Source organism: Mya arenaria, chromosome 7 (genome assembly GCF_026914265.1).
Source record: "Mya arenaria isolate MELC-2E11 chromosome 7, ASM2691426v1".
In the NCBI taxonomy this organism is placed as follows: domain Eukaryota; kingdom Metazoa; phylum Mollusca; class Bivalvia; order Myida; family Myidae; genus Mya; species Mya arenaria.
Window position 1 is genome coordinate 31,015,636 of NC_069128.1, and position 13,132 is coordinate 31,028,767.

General features: G+C 32.9%; 1 non-coding gene across 1 annotated transcript; it reads left to right on the forward strand.

Annotated features, from left to right (window-relative positions):
* The first annotated feature begins 9,570 nt into the window (after window positions 1-9,570).
* Trnam-cau (transfer RNA methionine (anticodon CAU)) lies at window positions 9,571-9,661 on the forward strand. The gene is given in 2 exon segments: window positions 9,571-9,607; window positions 9,626-9,661. It is a non-coding gene; the product is annotated as a tRNA-Met (tRNA).
* The last annotated feature ends 3,471 nt before the right edge of the window (window positions 9,662-13,132 follow it).

Here is a 13,132-nt window from a genome sequence, read left to right on the forward strand (position 1 = left end):
AGCTCTTGTTTCTGTAAATAATCTCATGTTTATTCATGACTTTGTGAATTAAGATGAAAACTAAACACGATAATGCTTAAATATATTTCTTAAAATAGTATCTGAAATACGCCGTATAAATAGCTGTAATAAATTGAGTTCCTTAACCAAATATTAGGCTAAACTCATGAACCTTTTTGTTTCTGAATGTTAACATTCTGAGGAGATTTTGGCCTGTTGATGATAAGCACGATAAACTCTTTTGCATTTAGTAAAACAAGATTATGTAAGAAAACTGGCTTAATACAATACTCTAGTAAAGCTTGTTACGCTTTAGATCTGTTGAAAATGAGGGCGTGTTGTCCTAAGCAAACCGGGACTGTTCTCTTCAAATTTTTTTAAGAATCCTTAAGACCAAAGAATATTCAGAATTGAATAATAAAATTAGCAGAACTATCCTGTCAATTTAGCGTTAAAAATAACCAGAACAAACTGTTAACAAGTTTACAGACGTTAACCCTTTATGAACAAGCAAGAAACATTCGCTGTAAATGGTTCGCTCCTTTTTACGTTGTCTAAAAGTTTATCAGAGGCTTTAGTAATTATCTTACCGTCCACGTAATCGTGTTTGCACCACAAGAGAAAAGCGTATCGCAATGTTTCGCAATGTCTAATACTGTGAAGACTATTTGTAGTGAAAGCAAGATCAATTTGTTTTACTCGGATACAGATTCGCCGTTATTCAGAGCTGCATTAATGTACACTGAACTAAGCTCCGCTTTTGTATCGAAAATGCAAAAAGTCTGTTAATCTTATCAGGGTTATTTATTTTACGGTGATATTGTATGTGTCTCGGACAAGGCCAATTTTATTCTCTGTTTTGTGCCACACAAAAACACATTTCTCCTGCTAGATTGTTTGCGAATATTTCCCACTTCGCTGAAAGTTCAAACATTTATAAATAATGCTATTATTTGAATGCATATGCTTTCTCTCTTTGTTGTATGTTTTTTGGTTAGTAGCTTTCATGCACTTTCATGCACTTATCCAAGTACCTTATGTTGGGTGCTTGGCTTGTCCCTGTAGTTTAAATCATATTATCATTATTTGAAAATGTGTGTGGCAAAGCTAGCAAATGTATTATTCAATGACTTTGCACTCTAATTCGTTCTTTCTCTTTTGATAATGATAAAAATAAGTTCATAACAGTGAAAGATTCGTTATTCGTAACGTTAATAATCGAGATACATGTTGGATACAGGCTTTGTCACATGTTAAACAAACAGTTACGTTTACTATTGTTGACAGCTTAAATCCATAACCACTTTAAGTTCTGTAAGTATGAACCATTGCGACCTACATAACTTCAATGTGCTTCAAGTATGCTTTTAATTAACTACAAATGATTGCTGCGAAAACAGTAGACGCGTCTTTGATCCTAAAAAAACACTGTTACACCAATTAGAGATTCTTACAGCATTCATTCAAGAGACAAGGTTGTGTTTTAATTTTGTTTTACTTTTGATACATGATTTTAGCCAGTGTAATAATTTTGCCTTCATTCTTCGTAATGATCAAATAACATTAACAGTAGCAAGGCAATATTATTGAAGTCCTCTTGGTTTGAATGAGAATCACCATTCAATGTTAAAAGGCAATAAATAACGATTCTTATAAATTCTGTACCTATTTTTATCAACAAACATATGCTGCACAATTAAAAAGCATTCACTTATTAAATTGTTTATTACCACTGCGAACTATTTTCATGTGTTACTTTTATTCTTGAGGTCTACATAGTTAACATGAACTACTCCGTTCTAACAGTAAATGAAGATTTAAAGCGACGTTATGAAAGCAAGGATTTAAACCGAGGTCCGACGTATTAAAACTATGTGCCTCGGTAACTTAGTAGGTACCGGGACAGTCTCATAATCAATGATCACAGAGCAATCTGAAGGTCGTGAGTTCGATCTTCACCCGGGGGCCATAATGTTTTGTTAATTTTATGCAAATATGTTTTTGTCCGCATTTGTCTGCTTTTGAGGAGTCAACTGTCTAAAAATGTTTGGATCAACACGTTCTATTGACATTTCAAAGCACAAAACTAACTTAGACAAAGGATTTTCGAAGGATTCTCACCCTGGGCATGATTTGTTTTTTGAAAATATGCTAGGTCCCTTTATCATTTCTATGAATGTAAAAAGTACTTTGTCATTCGTTTTCATACGTCATTATAGGTTGTATGTAATTTGCTGTTCATATGACCCAATCTTATAAAAAAAACGTTGTTATACGTTGTTAAACTTAATCATCTGTTGCCATACGTTCTGTATAATTTGCACTTCCGATGAATCAAAAGTCCAAAACGTACTTAAAATCATACAGCAACATGTTAACAAAGTAAAGGAAATAAGTTATGATATAAATCCACGACACTTGTCCAGTAAATCGATTGCTCCTCATTGCATTCCATACTATTTGGGAAAAGTAATATTTACGGTAAATTGATTGCTGCTTATTGTATAATAATGAACAGAAATCTATGATGGTCAACAATAATTTACTCATCAGGGTGTTAATATTTAAATGTTTATTGGTCTAGGTATTCCATGTAGTTTTCCTTGTATTTTTGCATGTCATATTCAAATATAAGGAAGAAAAATGACAATCTTGCTTAAAGTAATTTTGATTTGTTTGTAAAGATTTTCATTTCTAAAAAAGTCATATTTCGCAAACAGTACTATTAACATTGACTTTGTATATTATTTTGAATACGATTCCTTTAAGTTTTACGTTTTTTTTGTACGTTTCGAAACTTCCTATCATGTATTTTTGTTCAACCAAAATGTTTAGGAAAAATCTAGATCCTCATCCTTTGCACCTTTTTTATTTTGTGTAGATACTCATTCGTTTATTGACTGCTTTAAAAATGCTTAAACGTTAATTCATAATACTTTACAAAACATACGTCATGATTTTTTTTTAAAAACAAAATCTGAAGAACGTCTAATCAATAGAAGTAAGAGCTTTAGTTCCTTAACCCGGGAAAAAGCTGAGCTGAAAAAAAATGTTTTGGAAACAATAAGCCATTTTCACATTCCTAAAATTTTTTGGAAGCTATCATGATAATTATCAATTTCCATTTTGTAAATCATAAGTAAGTAAGAAAATCTGCCGAATGCTAATTAAGCTTGTTTTGCTAAAGAACTTGAAACAGATGGGATTGTTTTCTTAAGTAAACCGAGACCAATGTTATCCTACTTTGCAAATAGTTAGTGATTCTGAACAATATTATGTTAAAATGCTATTTAGAATTTAACCTTATAGCAGAACAATCCCGTCGTTTTTTGTCTCAAAATAAACAAAAAATCATGTCAACAAGTTAAGAATGTAATTTCTTTAGGGATAAGCAAAAATAGTTGCATTACATTGTCTAGAGGTTTCTCCAAGTATTTGATGGGTTTTTTTAAGATTTGCATTGCAAATAATGCTCTTACGCGTTGTCTAATTATTTGAATTATGTGTTTCTTTACTGCAGTTTTATTCCAGTCAGACGCACATTCACGGTATACATTGTAACAAAATAGATACAGATGTCAATGTGATTCGAAGCTGCATCAATTTACACAGAATTTGACCTTAATTATTTTTCATCTTATCCTTACCCGGGGCTCATTCTCTTCATTTTCGCAGATAATCTTATGTTTATTTGTACCTTTGTTATTTCAGTCGAATCTTTAAGACACCTTATACTTTAAAACAGACTTCACAATAAATATTCTTTAAATTAGTATCTGAACAAAGTCTGCTTTAGTGCTGTAATGTCTTGTGTTCCTCGCCCAAAGATTTATTTAATCTCGCAATATTTGCTTTGTTATACATATTTATATTTTGTTGAGATTTTGAACTGTTGATAATTAACACGATGAACGCATTTGTTTTTTGAAGATCAAGGTCATGCAAGAAAACCGGCTTATAACTATAAGCTAGATAAGCTTGTTACGCCTTGTTACGCCTTAGATCTTTGGGAAATGTGGGGCTTGTTCTCTTAATTCAACCTGGAATGCTATCACCAAACTTAGAAAGTATTATTGCTTCTTTTCCATAGAATCTTAACACCAAAGAGTATAGTCAGAATTGAATTATAAAACTAGAAGAATCCATCCTGTCACTTTTCCTTGCAAATAAAGAGAAAACTCTATTAGCAAGTCAACAGGCGTATCTATTAATCAACTAGCAAGAAACCTGTAAATGGTTTACTCCTTAATTCATTGCTTGTCTAGAAACTTCTTATATGCTGTATTAATTTAGTTACCGTATATGTTGTCGTTAACGCATACACGGTAATGGCGTTCCGCGTTGTTTAATATGTTAAAAAGTCTTCATACTACAAGAAGGATCAATTTGTCTTACTTTAATTGGATTCAAATTAGATAGATTGCAATGTTTTACAAATTATTTCTTGATACGACTACAAATTGATTCACTTTTTCTCTCGAGGTCTAAAGAGTTATTTAGCATTTACTACTTCACTCAAACTATACAAAACGGAACACCAATGCGACGTTATGAAAAGAAGCGTTATAAATCGCGTTCAACGTTTTGTAATCATGTGCCTCGTTAGCGCAGTAGGTAGCGCGTCAGTATCATAATCAATGATCACAAAGTAATCTGAAGGTCGTGAGTTCGATCCCCACCCGGGGCATGATGTTTTGTTGGTGCTATGCAAATATGTTTTGGTCGTTCATTCATCCGCTTTTGTCTGCTTCCGAGGTATCTTGTGTCTAAAATGTATTCATACTACAAACACGTTTGTTTCCTTATTATTGCTTGGCAAAGTAGGCGAACAACCTGTTAACAATTCAAAGAACAAAACTCTTTAAGACAAATGATTCTCAAGGGGTTCTTACCCTCAAAATAATTTTACTTTTGATTGTCTGAAAATGTGTTCGGTCGCTTTATCGTTTTCTATATATGTATATATACGTTGTTGGTCTTCCATTATTGTCATAAATTGTTATACGTTGTATTCCGATGATATAATTAGAATTATAAAGCAAACGAAATTATCTGGCATTTTTGGATGAGAAAAGAAATAAACAACCAGTTAACACAATAAAATGAAGAAATTCTGTTAGTAAAATAAGACTCTTTTCTGTACGTTAATTGCTCCTTATTGCATTCCATACTATTTAGAGAAAGGAAAGACATATTTTGCTAAAATTATTTCTCCAAATTGAATTATTGTGTATAGAGACTTTCAAACAAAATTTCAGTGTCCAAACAATGAATCATATTCCTGGTAAGTTAAGAATGTCTTCTATATCGACGTCATAATAGCCCTTTAAGACGGTCGAGCAAAAACAAACAATGCGATGGTAAAAAGCTTGGACTAGCGGCAACTTGTGTTAATAATATTGTCTATTAAAAACATGTCAAAGTCAAATGAGAGGCATTCGTTGAGAGAAATGTTGCACTTTAGAAAGTTAGTTACTTCAATGCTCACTATGTACAACTCATGAAAAAGGTGCAGTGTAACAAATAATGTTAACTGTATAGTTAAACTATCGGCATTGACCAGTTCACTTGTTTACATTTAGGAGTAACAAAATAAATGAAAAAATAAATAAACAGGTTGAATTCGACTTCATGAAAAAACTACTTTTATCCAATTGCATATTTAGTTAAATCTTGCGTAAAAAAATGAAAACTGATTTTAAGTATCTATCTTGCTATCTTAAGATTATCTTTTTTTTTTTTATTTAAATTATTTTTTATATTCAACCCTCAGGGTAAATGTCCCAACTTATCGCCCTGATAAGTTTGGCGATTCTTTATTTGGGGTTTGATTGCATGAAACACAAACCTAAGATGTAAATGAAAACATTTTATAAAGCAGTTATGGAGTTCTTAGTAACTTAAAATGAAATTTAGCAAAATACTTTAATATACATTTGTCGAAACTGGACAATTTAACGATATAAATGAGAAACAGCAACGCAAAATGGTAAATTTGTTTCTTCAGATTGAAGATATTTCTGAAGTAACAATCGACCTCGTTATTTGTAATTGAACACATGCAAGCAGTTTGCACAACAACAAAAAAGCCTTAAATAAACTGCGATCGCGTTGAGAGTAATATATACTTTCATTATTTTGCTTAATGTCTATCCAGGTGCTGACAGGCCTACTTCTTTAGTGATGACACAAGTTCCAGCTACCGAGCTGGACCATACAGCATGTACGATAACCTGAGTTAAACTATTATCCCTATTATCTAATGTTTTGTATGCACGCAACCAATACAGCTCAACTCCTCTAAATTACATGTTTAACATAATTTCGATAATGAAAAATCATTCAAAAGCAAATTTTGTTATCAAGCTCTTATTCTAGCTGTTGATGCAAGATGTTTGACTAAACAAGCATTTACATGAATAATGAATAAATAATATATATGAGTGGTGTCGCACGTGCAACGAAAGGCAATAGAAAAAAGGCTTTAGTGTATGTCAGCTTTGAAATGCGACACTATTCTTAATGATTTTGTGTTATTCTTGTCCTTTCGTTTGATATCACAACAGTTTTATACGGTGATTATTTATACACTTTTTACAACATTTACATAGTTATATGAGTACATAATTTAAGAATTTAGTTAAGGCAAGCTGTGTCATACTCGTGTCTGTGTTTGCGAGGGTCTGTTTCGGAAGGATAAAGTGACGTTTTGAGAGCAGGCATTAAAACGACGTTATTAATCTCTTTTTAGAATGCCGAGTTATGAAATACGAAAACGATTTTAATTGTACGCTTAATGGCTATGTTTGTCGAAAGATCAAAATCATTAAAAACGGAAAAAAACAACGACAACAGAACATCCATCATAAAAATAGTCTTGTAATTGCAATCAATACCCTGTGGAGACCTGCTGGAGCTTCAGAACATTAAATGATTACCGTTCACGCGACCAATTTATCACACACCTCGTTATTTCTATGCTTAAATTTGAAATCGTGATACTAAACATTCATTTCAATGAAATAAACAAGTAAAGATTTGAAAATGGCATGTCCTTTTCATTCTGGAATGGATTTTATTTTCGAAAATAAATGTTCGTTTTGTTACCATAGTCACGAACTTATTTGAGATGATTGATATCACCTCCCTCTTAAGGGATGTTGAAATTTATATGCAGTGCCATTTCAAATAACGTTTTGTTTTCTCCTCCGTTTTATTAGTCCTTCCTTTTGTATAATAACGCGATGTATTTTTTTACGTTCAATAAAATATAAGTGCACACTAGGTCGCGGTATGTCATAGTCTTAACTTCCCTACGCACAAAATGCAAACACATGTTTGCACGTGGCAAGACTTCGATTTATTTTGGCACTTGCTAGACCAATGTGGTACATACAAATTCAAACAAACAACAAACACATATTCAGCATAAATACAAAAAATGTAAAATTCGAACGTACTGTTCCATTTTGTCTGAATTCTGCCAGGCCATCCGGCATATGTCCTGATGAAACCTGTATGCTACTAGGTGTAATTACACACAGTTACAAACTGATTGTGTGTCTATATTGCGCCTCTTGCATTTTACACACGGTGGTACAGAATTCATCTTATTTCCATCGTAGGAATGACGACCCCTACGAAAAACAGCTGGTGGATGAAACGTGTTACCGTAGCGATCCACATAGAGGATAACAAAACAGATAAATTCTAATTCATTCCTAAGAATATAGAAACTACAGAATCCATTCGGACATGCATGCATGTAAGAAATCAAATTTCAAACAATTTGCGAAAAACTAATGAAACAAGCTCAGTAGCAAAAGTTTTAAACATGCACACGGTTTAATGGCACTGGTTGAACGCCAAAGACATAGAATAAAAAAAAAAAGATCACAAACAAGAAACATGGAAAACCAGCACAAAACTCTACAAACAGCACAGTGCAAACATACTATATATAAAAAAAAACTAGGTATGTATATCAAGGATTTTTAGGTACCGCATTGGAACGGTCATTAAAATGTACAATTACTGGGGGTTTAAACCAGTATAAGTGCAAAAACCTACTGATTTGCCAGCCAATATAACCATCCATCCTTACTCAAAGACCACGTGACCTTTACGATAAGATGACCCGCGCATTTGCTCTAATAACACGTGAAGACATTCGTTCAGCATTATACTTCGTAACGGTCAGAACTATCAGTTAGTATCTATGTATGATCGTATCGTAGCTTGGAGAAGTCGGACTGTTGCGGCGACTGGATTTATTCATTAAAGATGTTGTTGTTTATATGAAATAAATAATTACATGAAAATATGTATTTTTCACCAATTCGTTTTGTATTTTCTTGAAAGTAAATCATGCTCCAATGATTTTTTTTTTGTATTATATTGCTATCATTGATTCATGCGAGTACTCGCAAACAGGTTTGCATCACCCAGTGAGACCGGTTGTTTGCTGACCTGTTAAAGGTTGGATACCAAAACCTTATTGATAAACTGCGTGTAATTATTCGATATTATGTTTGCTTCACCATTCACCAGTTGAGCCCTTATATTCGCTGGCTTGTTCAAATGTGGTCACAAACACATTAATGTAAACTACGTGTAAGTACTCGAGTACCGACACCAGGGTTATGCATATCATTCACAGACATGTGCAAAGGCGGTCGATCCAACAGTAATACTGTTGATTATTATTTATTGTTTAAGTTACTTTTATATCGGGAGTTTCTGCCGTTGATTGTCCTTGATCCTTGCTCCTTGAAACTAATTCATTGTTACTTTTTGCATTTTGATTCTGAGTATTCTTTTGCATTCGTTTATACTACTACTATTTATTTCTAAAAACAGGTACACTGCTCAGACCCCAGTAGAACCAGGTCAATATGTATATTGCCTTCATTTGTCGTAATGATCCAATAACATCAGTAACAAGGCATTATTTTAAGCAATGACAATGCTGCAATTTTAGTCTTCTGGGATGGTCGTGGAAAATTGATTCGATGTTTAAAATGCGAATGATCACGATACTTATAAATTATGTACCGAAATCATCATGTGATGACCTTGACCTAACAAGGCTCCTACACAGGTTCCTGCAAGTTATGTTTTTTACCGTAGGAGTGAATAATTACTCCAATTCGTAATTTAAACAAGCTTCACTATTAATACATCATTTTAGCCTGTGTCACGATGTGTGTTGCCTTCATTCTTCGTAATGATCAAATTGCAACTACAGTAACAAGGCACTGTTGTGAGTAATGACAAGGTTGTATTGGAGGACCTTTGGGTTTGTCAGACAGTTACCATTTGTTGTCAGATGCAATAAATAACGAGTCTTATAAATTATGAACCGATATACTTATATCAACTCACGATGCTGCACGAACTAAATATCATTCACTTACAAATTAAATGTTTGTACCACTGGAAATTATTTTACTTAATTCTTTTTTTCTCGAGGGCTACATAGTTGCGTTACATTTAAAACTCGGCTAAATGTTTAAAGCGACGTTATGAAAGCAAGCCTTTGAAATGGCGTTGGGCGTAAGTAAAACGTGTGCCTCGGTAGCGCAGTAGGTAGCGCGTCAGTCTCATAATCAATGATCACAGAGCAATCTGAAGGTCGTGAGTTCGATCCTCACCCGGGGCATAATATTTTGTTAATATAATGCAGATATGTTTATATTCGTTTTTCAATATGTGTTTGAGGATTCTACTGTAACAAAATGTATTCATACCACATACACGTTTGTTCCCGTATTATTTGCTGTTAAAAATTAAAAAGACAAGAACACTTATAGACTAAGGAGTCCAACCCTGGGTATGATAAAACATTTAATTTTCAGAAATTTGTTAGATCGCTTTATCATTTCTTTAAATGTGTTAAACTACTTTCTCATTCGTTTCATCAGTTGCTATACGGTGTTATACGTTGTCTAATATCGTATAACGCTGTGTGTAATTTGCTCTTCCGATTAATCAATCGTCCAAAACATATTTAGAAGTATACAGCAAACGAAATGTTCCGTCATTTTGGGGAATGACAATAAACGAACAATTGGTTATCAAATTAAAATGAAATAATGTTGATAATATAAGATACTTTTCCGGTTAATCGATTGCTTCTTATTGCATATCATACTATTTTGAGAAAGATGAGACATATTCACGGTACATTGCTTGCACCAAATTGTATAAAAGAGTATAAAAATGCTTAGGGCAAATAATGTTTCATTAAAAATGCTTTGTAGTTGCGTGTATGGTATATGTAGCCCTTACCTTTTATCACTAATCAGGGCTGATATATAAATGTTTGTCTTCTGGTCTTGCTCTTGTCCATGTAGATGTCTAGTTTTATATTTAAACATCAGAATGACAAACTGCATTGGGAGATAACTGACAATCATAATTATAGTGGTTTTGAATGGTTTGTAAGAATATTCATTATATTGAAAACCAGTTTAATTTCTCGAACAGTACCTGTACAATCGCTGTTGTACATATTTATGTGTTTATGAATTTCTTTAAAATTTACGTATGTTTGTACGTTTCGTTTGATCCTATTATCTATGTTTGTTTAACCAAAATATTTAGGAAAATTCTAGAACCTCCTCCGCACATTTTCATTTTTTCTATTTTTGTAGATAAGTATATGTTTATTGAAGGCTTTGGTAAATACATAATGCTTAACAAACAAACATACGTCAAAATGATTTTAAAATAGTGTCTGAAGTACGTCTGTTTAATAGCAGTAACATATTTTGTTCCCTAACACGGGATTAAGCTAAGCTCAAAATTTGTTTTGGAAAAAAAAGCAATATTTACATTCCTAAGAAATTTTGGAAAATATCATGATGATTATCAAGATTAATTCATTTTTCATTTTGTAAGTCATAAGTAAGTAAGAAAATCGGCTGAATGCTAGTTAAGCTTGTTTCGCTAAAGAAATTTTGAAACAGATGGGATTGTTTACTTAAGCAAACCGAGACTGTTGCCATTCTACTTTGCAAGATTGTTGTGCTTCTAAATAATGTTTAGTCAAAAGGGCTTTAAGATTTGAAATATACAGTTAGCCGAACCATCACTTCAGTTTAACGTCTCAAAATAAACAATGAAACCTGTCAAAAGTTAAGAGAAGTATTTGTTTGGGGGGATTAGCAAGGCACATTCGCTTAAAATAGGTGCATTACGTTGTAAGGAAGCATCTACAAGAAGTTAATGGTTTTGTTGCCGTCTAAGTTTTGCATTAAAGAATAGAAGCATTTTGTGTTGTTTAAAACGTTTTTTTCTTCTTTACTTAAGTTTTGTTTTAGTCAGACACACAGTCACTATATACATTGTAACATAGCATATGCAGATTTCCATGTGATTGGAAGCTGCGTCAATTTACATAGAACTCGACCTTAATTTTTTTTTATCATTTGTGTTTATTATATCATTATGTTGTATGTCTCTCCAACGATGCCATGAATACTTTTATTCCCTATAGTCCCCCTTGCCTTCCCCTTTGATTGTTAGTATCCTCCAACAACCCCAGGATTCAATTTTTTATGGTATTTTTTGATTGCATAAAAATACAACTTACGGGTCTATAAGAAAAGAAAGAAACTACGTATTGATAAATAATATATAATTAACGGAAGCATATGATAAAGCAGTTATGACATTCTAGTAACTAAATGCGATTGTAATATTAACCAGATGAGAGTGATATATATTTGTAAAAACTGAACAATTTAACGTTATGAAAAAACATGTAAATACACCGGTTTTCAACTGTTATGATTTTACATATTTAAGATTTATGAAGTTTCAGTCAACATCTTTTATTATAATCTAGCATATGCAAGGAGTTTGCACATTAAACTATAGTCGTTGATAAACTGCAATCATGTTGAAGGTAGCAACTACTTTCATGATTGTGCTAAATGTCTATCAAGCTGTTGACAGGTCTGCAACTATAAAGATGTCACAAGTTTCCGAGCTGTTAAAGAGCACAAAAAATACCAGCGCGATAATGGTTGAGCATATGAGCAAATATATCTTCTAATGTGTACCATGATCTGATTATGCAAAACGATTTCCTCCAGGGAACAAATGACGCCGTTTTTCATCTAACCTGCAGGAATACACCGGATATAGAAGCAATACAAACACAGACCACAGACACTAAGCACTAAATGAGATTCGCAACAGAGACAGCATGCCAATGCATCAACATATCATCATTAATAAATGCTGGAAAATTCGGCTTTAAACGGTCAACAATACAGAAGTGTTCTAAACTAGGACCATCTTTATCGGCTGATGACTTCACGATGTCTTTCAGAAAAGGACCTGACATTTAAAAACGCTGAACGACTTTTTCTCGCAAATCATCAAACAAAAGAAAGTGAGAAAATTATTACCGTGAATGCGACCAGTACATCCCACATCTCGTTATTTCAATGCTTAAATGTGAATTCTTAATATCGAACTTTTATATTAATGTAATAAACAAGTAAAAACTTGAAAATGACATCTCCTTATTTCATTTTCGCTTGGATTATTGACGAAATCAACATGTCGTTTTCTTAGCTTAAACACGCAATCACTTGAGGTGTTTGATGAAGCCGCTCTTTTAAGGCTTGTCGAAATTTATATACAAAGCCATTTAAAGAAATATTGTCATTTTCATTTGTTATAACTACTGTTTTATACAGTCATGTATTCTATATTTCATTTGATAAAGTATATAAGTGAACAGCTTAGTCGGGTTATGTCATATTGGTGTCTGCGTATGATTGTATCGTAGCTTGGAGGAGTGTGGACTCTTGCGGCGATCGGATTTATTCACTTACAGATGTTGTTGTTTATATGAAGTTAATTATAAAATGAACATTTGTGATATTTACGTATTCCTTTATTTGGTTTTCATCAAAGTTAACCAGGCTGCGATGAGTTATTTTTAATATTGCTTTCAACGATATGTGCGAGTACTAGAAATCAGGCTTACATCACTAACCTGAGCCTTAACATTCGCTGATCTGTTTATACCCTGTAACCAAAACTTTAATGATTAACTACGTGTAAGTAATCTAAAGTATGTTTGCCACACCCGTTGAGCCATTAAATTCACTAC